The sequence below is a fragment of the Lepidochelys kempii genome, chromosome 26, assembly GCF_965140265.1.
Source record: "Lepidochelys kempii isolate rLepKem1 chromosome 26, rLepKem1.hap2, whole genome shotgun sequence".
NCBI classification, from domain to species: Eukaryota; Metazoa; Chordata; order Testudines; family Cheloniidae; genus Lepidochelys; species Lepidochelys kempii.
In genome coordinates, this window is record NC_133281.1 from 6,797,614 (window position 1) to 6,810,162 (window position 12,549).

At 44.7% G+C, this 12,549-nt stretch overlaps 1 protein-coding gene across 7 annotated transcripts in view; it reads right to left on the reverse strand.

The window, feature by feature from the left end:
- Positions 1–12,549, reverse strand: part of ENTPD4 (ectonucleoside triphosphate diphosphohydrolase 4) — a 53,809-nt gene that overhangs the window by 16,698 nt on the left and 24,562 nt on the right. The window contains exon 1 of one of the 7 annotated variants that reach the window (XM_073324957.1): positions 886–974. The exons of the other annotated variants lie outside the window; for them this stretch is intronic. The gene's annotated coding sequence lies outside the window, so the exon portion shown is untranslated. Of the gene's footprint in view, positions 1–885; positions 975–12,549 lie in introns of those variants that run through there. 7 annotated transcript variants of the gene reach the window in all.

The window sequence follows — 12,549 nt, forward strand, 5'->3', positions numbered from 1 at the left end:
GCTTAGGGCACGTCTACACTACACCAATGCAGCTGCTTCTCTGTAGCACATGTGGTGAAGACGTGCTATGCTGACAGGAAAGTGCTCTCCCGTCAGCATAATGACTCCACCTCCGCAAGAGTGTCCTTTCCACATCCCTGAGCGAGGTAAGTTACATCGACTTCACTGGCAGTGTAGACCGACCCAAAGCAATAGGATAATAACGCCAAACTCTTATATAAACCTTTCCAACCCCAACATTTTCCACAAACCACAATTATAACCTTCACTCATTCCATCACAGAGCGGGGAAGTGACTGGCCCCAGGTTGGCCACATAGTGAGCCACACAGCAGAATCAGGGCAGATCCCAGCAGTCTTAGCTCCCAGTGCCCCCCCTGCCCTAGTTCCCTAGGACCTCACTCCCCTCCTAGACTCAGAAAGAGAACCCTGGAAGCCACACTTCTAGTTCCCGCCTGCTGTAACCCGCTTACCCCATCCTAGAACTGGATGTTCAGGAGTTCCAGCCCCCCCCCACCCCAGAATAGAACCCAGGAGTCCGGCCTCCCAGGCCCCCCCTTCTAGAACCAGAACCAGAACCCAGGAGTCCGGCCTCCCAGTCTCTCTCTCCCCCTCCCCTTCGAGGGCCAAAAACAGAACCCAGGAGTCCCCATCCAAGGGATGGAACCCAGGAGTCCGGCTTCCCAGTCTCTCCCCGCCCCCACCGAACCGAGAACAGACCCAGGAGTCCCAGCCCCCCTTCGTCCCATTGCTTTCCCAAGCCAGGGGATGGAAGGAACCCAGGCGTCCGGCCCCCAGCCCCTCCCCGCCCGATGCTCCGGTGGGGAGGAAAACGAGGCGACTCCTCCCCCGACGCCCACCCCATCAGCCCCGACCCTGCTCCTACCCGCTGGTCTCGCTCCGGCTTGGCTCAGCCCCGGCACCGCCGCGGCGCGTCGCGACACCTCAACCATTCCCACTTCCGGGTCCCGCACGCCGGACGTGACGGAAGCACGCCGGCCTTCACGCGGGAAGCCCACGAGAAGCTAAGGGGAGGGGAGCGAAGGGCAATGGGCTGGGCTAAGGATTGGTCTGCGTAGGCCAGGGGGGCGTGGCTAGAGGCTGGGGCGGGGCTGAGATGGGGGCTGGGGTAGGGCAACAAGGCATGATGGGAGTCTGGCTAAGGCAAAGCATCATGGGAGATAGGCGTGAGCTGGGAGCCTGGCTAAGGTAAAGCATCATGGGAGTCTGGCTAAAGCAAAGCATCATGGGAGCTAGGTGTCAGCTGGGAGCCTGGCTAAGGTAAAGCATCATGGGAGTCTGGCTAAAGCAAAGCATCATGGGAGCTAGGTGTCAGCTGGGAGCCTGGCTAAGGTAAAGCATCATGGGAGTCTGGCTAAAGCAAAGCATCATGGGAGCTAGGTGTCAGCTGGGAGCCTGGCTAAGGTAAAGCATGATGGGAGCCTGGCTAGGAGTGGGCTGGGGGCATGGCTAGGGTCAGGTATAGTGGGGGCTTAGTTACGGCAGGGCAGCTGCTGTGTAAGGGATCCAGGCAAATAATTAAGTGGCTATTTAACTGTCCCTCACGTGGGGTTCATGCTGGGCCAGCGGGGGCTGCTCATTGACCTCCCCAACGTTTATTTATTTAGCTTTCCAGAGTATTGAACCATTGCAGATTTCCATCAGAATTAAAATTAACAATGAACACAGCCCCTTTTTAAATGCAATTTTGCGGCACAGATACTAAAGGTTCTTCCAGCCCTATGTGGATTAACAGACCACTACTGTATTTATATCTGAAATCTTTGGCACTACTTACAACACTCTAGATGCTTAGGAATCATCCTGTAACTTCACACCTAGGGCACTGCACGCATACAGTACTGGTAACCCCACATGTTTAAAAATCATCAGTCTCGGGACCCAAAAAAATCACGGGATTGGTTTTAAAATCATAAGATTTTTTAAAACTGGGCTTCTTTTTATTTACCTTTTGGATTCTGGTACTTGGATCACATTTTCAAGCTTTTCTGTACAGCCCCAGGGCCTAGACATCTAATGGTGTTTTTAAATGAAAGCTGAGATTTTCACATAATCACTCTAGTCCAGGAACTGGGACTTTAAGAAAAAACATCAAATATCACATGAGACTCCTCAAATGTTGCAGGCTCGTGGCACTGCACTTATAAAAACATTGCACACTGAAGGCCTGATCCTGCAACTGTGCACAGTGAGGGCACTGTGCACTTCGAAGAACACTGCAGGTAAAATCCTCCCCCCTTTGAAGTCAATGAGAGTTTTGCTGTTGACATTAGTGGGGCCAGGATTTCATCCTGCCTGCTTTGGGCCTGATCCTACAAACACTTCCACATGGGAATTGTTTTTGTGGAGATGTGTTTGCAAGATTCAGCTCACACTTTGGAATGCTTTGCCTATAGATTGTTTTATTTCCGCATGTTGACTAACAGACTGGAGCACCTTTCCATCACAAATCCACATGCGATCTTAACAAAGGCATTGTCCTCACAAATGCACTTTAAGAAGTTTTATTGCTTAGTCTTTATGAGCACTTGGTATTGGTCTTTATCTGCAAATCCATCCTTGGATATAAACATTAAACAATTTGACATGCAGCTCAATTGTATTCCACAGTCCAACAGATCATTAAAATGGAACCAAGAAACAGAACACTGAAAGACTTTAATCTCTCTGGACACTCGATTACAGACCTAAAAGTTGCAATTCTTCAACAAAAAAACTTCAAAAACAGACTCCAACGAGAGACTGTTGAATTGGAATTAATTTGCAAACTGAACACCATTACATTGGGCTTGAATAAAGACTGGGAGTGGATGTGTCATTACACAAAGTAAAACTATTTCCCCATGTTTATCCCCCGCGCCCCGCCCCCCCCCACCTCCCCCCATTCCTCACACGTTCTTGTCAACTGCTGGAAATGGCCCACCTTGATTATCACTACAAAAGGTGTTTGGTTTTTTTCTCTCCTGCTGGTAATAGCTCACCTTACCTGATCACTCTCATTACATTGTGTATAGTAGCACCCGTTGTTTCATGTTCTCTGTGTATATAAAATCTCCCCACTGTATTTTCCACTGCATGCATCTGATGAAGTGAGCTGTAGCTCACGAAAGCTTATGTTCAAATACATTTGTTAGTCTCTAAGGTGCCACAAGTACTCCTGTTCTTTTTGCGGATACAGACTAACACGGCTGCTTCTCTGAAAATTGCCACTGTAGTGTCTCCTTAATCTTATTGTCAGGAATGGTCTACTTATTACATACTCCTGCTGTGAGTGCAAGGGACTGGACTAGATGACCTCTTGAGGTCCCTTCCAGTCCTACACTTCTATGATTCAGCCACTCTACCTGGATCAACAGGCTTTTTAGTAAGTCTTTCCATTAACACTGGACCCATCACCTATGTCTGAGTTGATAATAGCATAAAGTTCACACCCCAGACTGGAATGTATCTGATAAAGTGTGTCTGTTTTTCTTCACATCTATTTACTGGTAATGCCAATGGATCTTCCAGCCAGTAATTTAGGTTGGGGAGCCTGCTAATTAGAAGAGAGCTAAAAGATTTTTGCATAACATTTAAAATGTGTCTAAGTGGAGATGCTGTTTGTCTTATTTTGATAAGAAGTGACTTGAGGTCAATCTTTGTGGGAAACAAGGCTTTGGGTAATGTGAACATTTACAATATAAAATATAAATCCCGGTAGGGATTATACATGTCAACAATAGTTCTGTCTAGTTTACAAAATTATTTAAACACTGTTCTCATCTGGGTCCCAATCTGACAGGCACCCCCAGGCTTAAGTTTAAGTACATGAGTAATCTGACTCAGTGGTTATATATCATGCAAAAATATCTCGGTTCTCTGCTAAGTAAATTCACTTGTATAAACGTTGATGGGATTGAGGCCATTATTTGGTCCTGTCTACAAAACTGGCCACTCAGGACTGGGAACCATTTTAGCTTGAACTTTATTTAAACGAGTTGAAACAAGTTGATTTATGGGTTTAGTTGGTTCATTTTTTTTACTTTAAATAGCAGGAATATCAAGTCTCATCTTCCCTGTTTCTGCTGAAGGACTCATTGGAAGATCAGAGAACTGCAGTAGGAGCTTTTTCAGCCCTCATTGGAGGCCATGTGGAATTGAATCTTTCACAAAAGATGGATCTACACTAGATTTCTTTTTATACCTTCCAGTGGTATCAGCAGTAGAAGCTCTAGTGTAGACAGTGCACTGGCATCTATACTACATCTATACAGATGGTTCTATAATGGGCTGGGGCATCAGCCCAATTTCATCCTCCTGCACGCTGGTAGAAACCCATTTAAATTCGAAACCAAAATCCAGCCAGGTTCAAGGTCCCAGTGCACTTTCGGTATGTGTTTGAATATTAACCCTGCTACTAATTATTATTATTATTTTATTTATGCTATTGTAGGAATGCCTAGAGGCCCAAATCATAGTTTAGGACACCACTGTGCTAGGCACTATACAAACAGAACACAAAAGACAGTCTCTGCTCTGAAGAGTTTGCAATTTAATCCGAGACAAATGCCAACCTAAATTCACTCGACAATTTCAGATCGATAAGGGCTTCTTCACTTCTTGCATTAACATATTGTGGAGAGTGCTACTGTACTGTGTTAAACAGCCATCATGTTCTATTCCAGAGGTGGCTACATTTCAATGGTGGATCCCTAAATATCCCTTGCTTACGTCTGAAGGAATTTGTGAGGTTTAATTAATGTTCTTTGAGATCCTCAGGTGGAAGGCACTACAGAAAGGCATTATTAATCTGCTAAATATGTTTTAAATTTACAATCAACATAAAACATGCCAGTGCTGACAGTTTCGGGGCAGTGAAAGTTTCCTTGACATGTGCGCGTATCATGTTTTCAGTCAAACACTGTTTCCATTCTTACCCATTTGCATGACTGCCTGGGGCGGGGTTGTATACTCAGCTGCTTTTCCATCTTTGCTGGGCAAGAGATTGACACAGTAACCTCCCTCTGTTTTTTCTGTGGTGTCTCTAAACATGACATCCTGGCACTTTTGCCCCATCAGAGACACTTTGGCAAATCTCCTCCGGCACTTGGTCAATTAATATGAAGAGTTCTCACTTCTCCTCGCTCAGCGTTGGAGGCCATTATTTATTTCTTAAAGGCACAGTATCCCACATCTTACAGTTTGTTTCCCAGTTGTTTGCTATTCACAAATTCATGCTGCCTTACCAATGTGCACAGTCTTCCCCAACAGGGTCACCTGCAGACTGAAAGGCAATGCTGGCTGGTGAAGATGGGTACGAAAAATTGATATATAAAACCAGAGAGACAGTGTTATCTACTGGACAGGGCACTGGACTAGGAGAAGACAGTTTTATTTTCATCTCTGCCATAAAACTCATCGTGTAACCTTGGGGAAGTGATTTTACCATCTGTGCCTCTGTTTCCCCTCCAGCCCTTTGTCCATCTTGTGTATTTAGATTTATGCCGTTCAGGGCAGGGATTGTGTGTCTGTGCAGCACACAATTGCTCTGGGCTGAGATCTCTAGGTGCTATTGTAATACCAATAAAGAACAATTATAAAGATGCCACTTAGATACAGTTTATAGCAGGTAAAGATCATAATGTATCTCATTCAAAACAGGGCAGAAAATGCTCACACTACGTATCTTTTATAGATAAAAAGAAAAGACTCTCTTCATGGCCTGCTATCCTTGGTATCTCTGGTATGACTGCCCACAAGAAGGACTATGTAAATATACTTAGAGAGAGAGACCTACCCAGTGCGTACTAGAATGAGACCCGCCAATTCAGACAGACCACTGAACAACCATCAGATGCTAACAATTTTAGGATGCTACTGACAGAGTCCGGAATTGAACCAAAGACCTAGAGGTTGAACACCTTCTCTTGTTTCTAAATAGCCATCTTTAAAATTATGGTGTAGCTAGGCCATTTGCTATGGAGCAACAGCAGCTCTTTAGCCAAGGCTCTGTATGAGAGAAGGGATAACCTGTATGAAGCCATGTGGTTGCAAAGAACTTTCCAAAGGCTGAAGCTCATCTCCCTCAAATTTGCTACTTGAAGTGGGACAGAGCCACATGCTCCTGTGCTGCTGCTGGGCTCTACATCCTTCATACATAAGGCAGTGTTGCCCACTAATGTGTTGCAAGTATGTATTCAGCACGGGGTGCCAAGCAACGTTGAGCTGATAGATGGTTTTGTCAGGTGATACCTCACAGCAAGGATTTAGCACGTATGAACTGCTTTGTTAAAATTAGATTCTGAAATTCCTTCCAATCGGTCACCTGGAAAATGTCTTTTCAATGCAGATTCAGCACCCACAATATTCTTAAGAGCTTGTATGTATTCGGCAATGGTGGTAACATGAGGCCCTGAGTTTAGGACACATTAAAGAAGGAACCACCGTATATACGGCTGTGTCACAACCTCAGCATCACTCCGTGTTTCTTTTTGTTAGCTGTTTTGCCATTTTCTCCTCTACCACCAGCCTTGTTTATGTGAAAGAGTCAAACCACAGTCAGGGCTGGGTTTGCACATGGGCCACACAGTGACCCTCCATATGGTTGAGCAGCAGGGTTTGCACTGAGGAGCTTCCGCACTACAGCACTGAACACGACCATCTGAGCTAAAGGAGTACCACTTGATGGTGGTAGTAGTAGTAGTAAACTATTATCCTCTAGTGGAAGAGCCACTAGAAGGGAGGGTGACACAAACTTTGCCAGGATGTTACACCAGCAACCTCCTCTCCATGAGCGCACACATGTCCTCCATTGTCTTCTGGCCTAGTCTAATTCCCAACCGTGGCAGATAAACTTGGGGAAGGGGCTATCTTCTTGTCCTCTCCCAACTCTCGCCTCAGTGACAAGTTCTCTAGCCCCATCCTCCCTAACCAAATCTTGATTTACACTAAGAAAGGTGAATTCTATTCCTAACCCTTGCTGTGCAGATAGGAAAACAAGATCTGGGGCTAACTAGGTAACAGCCTCATAAGGTTTTCTCTTCTCTGATCCATGCTGGTAGGAAAGACACATGATTCAGCAGGAATGTTTACCTAGCTAAAGTGTTACTGTTAGTGATCTCTGGTAGTATAGGTGGTCCTATTCCCAGCTCTCCCAGGGGCCTTGTCTGTCTGCTAAGAACTTGTGTTTCATTCCAGCCCCTAGTGTTATGCCATGATGAATTAATCTGCTAACACAGCTACAAAACAGACACTAGTGACTTTCTGATGATATTTGCTGGAACAAAGGTAGAGAGGAAATGTCCAAGTTCACTTGCCCCTTTAAACCATTTCAGTAGTCTAATTCTGCCCTCAACCCTTCTCTGTTTGTTACTGTGCAGTTCGAAATAAACAGACTAAATTCAGGGATGGGCCCAGGAGTCTGAATTTTGGTTGTGCGAAACCTCATCAATCATGTTTTAATTTTGCAAACCCCATGCTCGAAACCAAAAAGGGTCTAGGTTCCAATTTATCACGACTGCCAGAGTAGGGGAGGACTTCGGGTGACGGGTCCCGGTTTTCTTTCTTCTCAATAAGAAACAATTAGTTTTGCAAGCCGTCAGCCATCAGCTTTCAGTTTCACAAAATCAAAACCTGACCTAGTTTGGCTCTAGGATTCATTTTTTTCTCCAGACCACAGTTCAGGGGATTGTGAACAAAATCTTTCAGTTGTGGCCCATCTCATGTTACACAGTAAAGGCCAAACCCTGCTCTTTCTCTCATGTAAATTGGGTGTAACTTCCTGATGCCATTGGGAATTTACATCAGTGTAAGTGGAAACAGAATTTGGACCTGGGTGACTGGAATGAGCGCTGCAGATGCCCAGCTTGTCTGTAAATAAAATGAGACCACTTGGATTAATTATTATTATTATTTATTATTATTTGCAGTGCCTAGATGTCCTACCCAAGCTCGGGGAGTCATTGTGCTAGCTGCCGCACAGACACATAGTAAAAGACGGTGCCTGCTCCGAAGAATTTGCAAACGAAATAGGCAAGACAGACAAAGGTTGAGAGAGGACACAGAGGAGTGAAGTGACTTGTCCAACATCACACAGAAGATCAGCGGCGGAACCAGGAATAGAACCCAGGTGGCCTGGGTCCCTGTCCATCGCCTTAACATGGATGTAGGTGCTCAATGTTGAGAATTTTGGCCTACATGACCTACTTGTGACATAGGCAGGTGTTGTTATCCCCACTTGCAAGGGGAAAACTAAGGCTCCGAGAGCTGGAGTGACTTGCCACAGCTCACACAGAGTCAGTTTCATCCAGGAATAGAAGCCACAGGCTAAGCTTCTCTTTTCCATTCAAATGTGAACATCTGTCCCAAGTATCTGCACTGTGAAATGGAATGTTGTCAACTGGATTTAGACATTTTTAGTTTAACCCGGAGGTAAATATTTTGACAGATGGGGATTTATTCCCTTCAAAGAGCCATCGGGGCATCAGCATTTTGTCAGAATTATGCGGGGGGAATTCTTACATTAAATATTTCTTGGAAAGAGTGACACAGCTCTGCTCCTGACTAGAACTGAGATTACCATCATCCCTGTACAAACTCTGTATGCAAACAGAGCCGATCTCAGCACAGTGCAGAGAAAGAAAGTAATGCTTTTTGTAACCACTAAGTGGCAGAGAAGCTTTAAAGTGGCTGCATTAATCACTGCTGGGAAATATATCCTGTCCAGAGCTATGAGAAGAACCATTGGTTTTTCCTTGAGATAGGTACATAGATCTGTGTTGAATTTCTCATGATTCAGATGTGATAGGGAAAGGAAGATGGGATTGGTAAGGAGGTGTAGAGTGGTGGGAGGATTTTCTTGTCATGTAGTTGCTATTTAATGCTTAAGTTTGTATCTTTGTTTTTAAATCAGTAAAGACATATTATTAGGAATAATGATAGCAATACTAATTAATATATAATAATTAATCCTACAAATTAGCATTCCTTTTTTCAACCTGAAAATGTATATTTTGTGGGAGGAAAATTTGGTAAAAATCCATTTTCGTTTTCCTGAGCCATCCAAGCATTTGAAAGAAAGTGCTACCTGTTAACATAATACAGATAATTATTAATAATAATGATCGCTCATTGGTCCTCATCTGCTATGCTATTTAAAATGAGACCAGTAACCTTTACAGGCATACATTAAGGCTTTTCATCTAAATATTTGACAATTATTTTCTTTCAGTTACAGATTTGTTTTTTCCCCTGACTTTTACTCTTTAAACAATTTAATTTTATTTTGGTTCCATTTTGTTTATTATAAGGAAGCTCATTTGTTGTCAACTCTTTATGACAATAGGTGATACGTGAACCAAAAAAACCTGAAAGTAAAACACAAACCCACCCCAGAGCTCTTGATTAACTGGGTCTAATACCAAACTTTCTGCATTGATCTTGTCATATACCTACTCATTCCTTCCTTAGCCTTTCCGTCCATACTGACTCTCCCTCCGTACAAAGTACAACTTCATTTCGTTACTGTGATTTGTTTCCTTTTCAATTCACTGTTGTTTCAGGATTTGTGTCTTTTACTGTATTGTGGGTTTGGGGAAAAGATGTGGGTGTTTTCATTCCTGGACTAAAAGAAAAGGAGTACTTGTGGCACCTTAGAGACTAACCAATTTATCTGAGCATAACCTTTTGTGAGCTACAGCTCACTTCATGGGATGCATTCAGTGGAAAATACAGTGAGGAGATTTATATACACACAGAACATGAAAAAATAGGTGTTATCATACACACTGTAAGGAGAGTGATCACTTAAGATGAGCTATTACCAGCAGGAGAGCCGGGGGGGAGAGGGGGCGAAGAAAACCTTTTGTAGTGATAAGCAAGGTGGGCCATTTCCAGCAGTTAACAAGAACGTCTGAGGAACAGTGCGGGGGGTGGGGATACTGGGGGGTGGGGGGAATAAACATGGGGAAATAGTTTTACTTTGTGTAATGACTCATCCACTCCCAGTCTCTATTCAAGCCTGAGTTAATTGTGTCCAGTTTGCAAATTAATTCCAATTCAGCAGTCTCTCGTTGGAGTCTGTTTTTGAAGTCTTTTTGTAGTAATATTGTGACTTTTAGGTCAGAGATTGAGTGACCAGAGAGATTGAAGTGTTCTCTGACTGGTTTATGAATGTTATAATTCTTGACATCTGATTTGTGTCCATTTATTCTTTTACGTAGAGACTGTCCAGTTTGACCAATGTACGTGGCAGAGGGGCATTGCTGGCACATGATGGCATATATCACATTGGTAGATGTGCAGGTGAATGAGCCTCTGATAGTGTGGCTGATGTGATTAGGCCCTAGGGTGGTGTCCCCTGAATAGATATGTGGACACAGTTGGCAACAGGCTTTGTTGCAAGGATAGGTTCCTGGGTTAGTGGTTCTGTGGTTTGGTGTGTGGTTGCTGGTGAGTATTTGCTTCAGGTTGGGGGGCTGTCTGTAAGCAAGGACTGGCCTGTCTCCCAAGATCTGTGAGAGTGATGGGTCGTCCTTCAGGATAGGTTGTAGATCCTTGACGATGCATCGGAGAAGTTTTCTTTGGGGGCTCAAGGTGACGGCTAGTGGCGTTCTGTTATTTTCTTTGTTGGGCCTGTCCTGTAGTAGGTGACTTCTGGGTACTCTTCTGGCTCTGTCAATCTGTTTCTTCACTTCAGCAGGTGGGTATTGTAGTTGTAAGAATGCTTGATAGAGATCTTGTAAGTGTTTGTCTCTGTCTGAGGGGTTGGAGCAAATGCGCTTGTATCATAGAGCTTGGCTGTAGACGATGGATCGTGTGGTGTGGTCTGAATGAAAGCTGGAGGCATGTACGTAGGAATAGCGGTCAGTAGGTTTCCGGTATAGGGTAGTGTTTATGTGACCATCGCTTTTTAGCACCGTAGTGTCCAGGAAGTGGATCTCTTGTGTGGACTGGTCCAGGCTGAGGTTGATGGTGGGATGGAAATTGTTGAAATCATGGTGGAATTCCTCAAGGGCTTCTTTTCCATGGGTCCAGAGGATGAAGATGTCATCAATGTAGCGCAAGTAGAGTAGGGGCATTAGGGGACGAGAGCTGAGGAAGCGTTGTTCTAAGTCAGCCATAAAAATGTTGGCATACTGTGGGGCCATGCGGGTATGCATAGCAGTGCCGCTGATCTGAAGGTATAATTCTCCCCAAATGTGAAATAGTTATGGGTGAGGACAAAGTCACAAAGTTCAGCCACCAGGTTTGCCGTGACATTATCGGGGATAGTGTTTCTGACGGCTTGTAGTCCATCTTTGTGTGGAATGTTGGTGTAGAGGGCTTCTACATCCATAGTGGCCAGGATGGTGTTTTCAGGAAGATCACCGATGGATTGTAGTTTCGTCAGGAAATCAGTGGTGTCTCGAAGATAGCTGGGAGTGCTGGTAGCGTAGGGCCTGAGGAGGGAATCTACATAGCCAGACAATCCTGCTGTCAGGGTGCCAATGCCTGAGATGATGGGGCGTCCAGGATTTCCAGGTTTATGGATCTTGGGTAGCAGATAGAATACCCCAGGTCGGGGTTCCAGGGGTGTGTCTGTGTGGATTTGTTCTTGTGCTTTTTCAGGGAGTTTCTTGAGCAAATGGTGTAGTTTCTTTTGGTAATCCTCAGTGGGATCAGAGGGTAATGGCTTGTAGAAAGTGGTGTTGGAGAGCTGCCGAGCAGCCTCTTGTTCATATTCTGACCTATTCATGATGACGACAGCACCTCCTTTATCAGCCTTTTTGATTATGATGTCAGAGTTGTTTCTGAGGCTGTGGATGGCATTGTGTTCTGCACGGCTGAGGTTATGGGGCAAGTGGTGCTGCTTTTCTACAATTTCAGCCCGTGCACGTTGGCGGAAGCACTCTATGTAGAAGTCCAGGCTGTTGTTTCGACCACAGAACCACTAACCCAGGAACAACTATCCTTGCAACAAGCCCGTTGCCAACTGTGTCCACATATCTATTCAGGGGACACCACCCTAGGGCCTAATCACATCAGCCACACTATCAGAGGCTCATTCACCTGCACATCTACCAATGTGATATATGCCATCATGTGCCAGCAATGCCCCTCTGCCACGTACATTGGTCAAACTGGACAGTCTCTACGTAAAAGAATAAATGGACACAAATCAGATGTCAAGAATTATAACATTCATAAACCAGTCGGAGAACACTTCAATCTCTCTGGTCACTCGATCTCTGACCTAAAAGTCGCAATATTACTTCAAAAAGACTTCAAAAACAGACTCCAACGAGAGACTGCTGAATTGGAATTAATTTGCAAACTGGATACAATTAACTCAGGCTTGAATAGAGACTGGGAGTGGATGAGTCATTACACAAAGTAAAACTATTTCCCCATGTTTATTCCCCCCTCCCCCCCTTGTTCCTCAGAGGTTCTTGTTAACTGCTGGAAATGGCCCACCTTGATTATCACTACAAAAGGTTTTCTTCACCCTCCCACCCCCCCGCCCCCCTCCCCGGCTCTCCTGCTAGTAATAGCTCATCTTAAGTGATCACTC